Genomic DNA, 2,518 nt, shown 5'->3' with positions numbered 1-2,518 from the left:
AGATCGACACGGATATTGGTTAAATTCAGGTTTTTAACCTATCTATGTTGATCTCTTATCCAAAAATTGTAACACCAGTTTAAACCATGTCGGTGAATACGGCCCTTATTATTATGAAATTCACTTTTTAAACGGGCCCTTTCTTGGACACCCTATATTATAGTTTCTCAACCTTTTTTGTCCCATCGCCCCCTTCTTCATAAATTGTTTTCTCCCACCGCCCCCCAACGCAGTCTAACCCATAGGATCCTATGTTATACCCATAGCTTCTACCACCCCCCCCCCGGAACATTCCATCGCCCTCCAGGGGACGTTAACGCCCACGTTGGGAATCACTGCCCTATATGTTCTCAATATAAATGTGCGATTTGGATCGATGTCCGCCGAATTGTGTACAAATACAACGCCACAACAGGCAAATTGCCCAACGAGGTGGCTGACTTAAGAACATCATGGATCCCCGAGCCATTTTTTGTAGACCCTACCTACTACTGCTACACCACACATGCACCCCCCCCCCCCCCCGCGGAATCCCCCAACGAATCGGTACATGCGGGAATGTGCGTGTACGTGTAGTGCAACCTGACGTAAAGTTTGTTTCTGTGTAATGCTTGTTATGTGTAGTGCTGCCATCTGCCACCAGTTTTTCTAACTGTGAGTGAAGTGTTATGATTGAATGATTTATCGTTGTAGGACTGTTGCTCTCTGTGGCGAGACTTTTTAACGGCGAGATCGGCTCGCATTTGCGCCTTGAAGTTGGGAACCATAGAAAACCAACAAAAGTGCTTAGCATTTTAGACAGCGTGGGCCACTTCATTGGTTTGAAAACATATCGCGGGCAACTAAATTATCTGGAAATTTATTTACATCCACAAAAGGCCGGTTGCATATGTATGCATTGCGAGGCCACGCATGAAATGTGTCGCGGAATGTACTAGTGACCAAATGTGCCACAAGCCACTTCAGTGGTTGGGAACAGCATTCCTGACCACGTAAGTGTTCTGGAATTGTGCCTCAGGGTCCCTTAAGTGATCTCAACCGTAGTCATAACTAGGCACAGTATATATGTATAGTGTGGGCAAAAAGTCCGAAACACTTTAAAAATAATTTAAAAAAAAATTTAAAAATTCATAAAAACCGGAAAAATAACAAATAAAAAAACGGTTTGCATCGCTAAATCACGGTAATTTTTTTAAGACGGAAAAACAGCCTGTAGGTGGCGCTAACGTACACAAGTCAAAGAAAAGATACGCACATAACGAACAGAACGCCTCCAAATCGTTTATTACAACAGTGTGTTCTCCACATGATCACCATCACAGGGGCTAACACATTGCAGGCGAATCACAAATCCATCAACGGCAGAGTGCAGCAGGTCCACATAAACGGTTTACAACAATGAACTGGTTGTGGATTAGGAGCACAAGTTTTTATAACTGTCTCATTTGCATATTTCCACCGAAGACTATCGTACCAGCGCCACCTATCGGCTGTTTTTTTAATTATTTTTCCTGTCAAAAAAGTTCTCACGACCTAGCGATGCTAACCCTACAAACCGTTTTTATTTCCGATTATTTTTCCGGTTTTTATTCATTTTTAAAGTTTCTTCGGACTTTCCCACCCCTGTATATGTTGCCCAAGCCCTGGACTGTAACTAGAAGGGGGTGGGGAGGCAACTGCCCCGGGCGACAGAATTTAGGGGGGGCGGCAGTTTTAGGTGGGAACAAAGAACACCATAACAAAATTATCGAATTTTAAAGTTGTGAGGGCAACAAAATAATGTCTTTGCCCCAGGCAGCAAAAATCCTAGTTGCTGCCCTGACCAGGGCATCAAATACACCTTTTGTTTTTCCATAGGCAGGAGTGGGGGAGGCTATTTTCGAATAATTTTTCTTGTTTTAAATTCATCTAAATTTTCACTTAGATTAATCAATTTCATTTGTTCCCAGGTTACTTCTTTCTTTAGATCCTATTTTTCATTAAAATTGAAATAATTTCACTCATTGGGTTCCGATTTTCATTAGTTTTCAAATTTTTTTCCGATTAGGTCATAATTTCTATTAGTGTGTTTTGAGATTATTTCCTTCATTATGTTAAACCTCTCGATTCTAAATTTTCATAAATTCAAACATGCCAATGCTCGATATAATGACACCCTTCTCGTCCCGTCAAAAACGGGCATAATATTGGAGGGTCTTTATATTAAAGGGAAAACATATATATGATAGCCGTTATTGGGACTTATCCTATCAGTCATTGTGATGGAATGGTTGTTATACCACGGGGTCATTATAACGAGCGTTGAACTGTGTTGCATCAGCATTTTGCCTCTTTTAGGAACGTAAAATGTAGTAAATTACCCGCATAATAGACTTCAGAATAACACTGTTATTGCAAGTAGCATGGGGAAAAAAATTGAAAATTACACGTCATAACTTAAGGGATCATGATAAGTATAGATGATATTTTCCATTTGCCAAATGTGAACGCCTAATGATGTTGACAAAAAAAAAAGAAG

The sequence above is a fragment of the Pholcus phalangioides genome, unplaced genomic scaffold (genome assembly GCF_987345545.1).
Source record: "Pholcus phalangioides strain wild (caught in Gottingen) unplaced genomic scaffold, Ppha-v1.0 ptg000012l_1, whole genome shotgun sequence".
NCBI classification, from domain to species: domain Eukaryota; kingdom Metazoa; phylum Arthropoda; class Arachnida; order Araneae; family Pholcidae; genus Pholcus; species Pholcus phalangioides.
Note: the sequence above shows the minus strand (reverse complement) of the source record.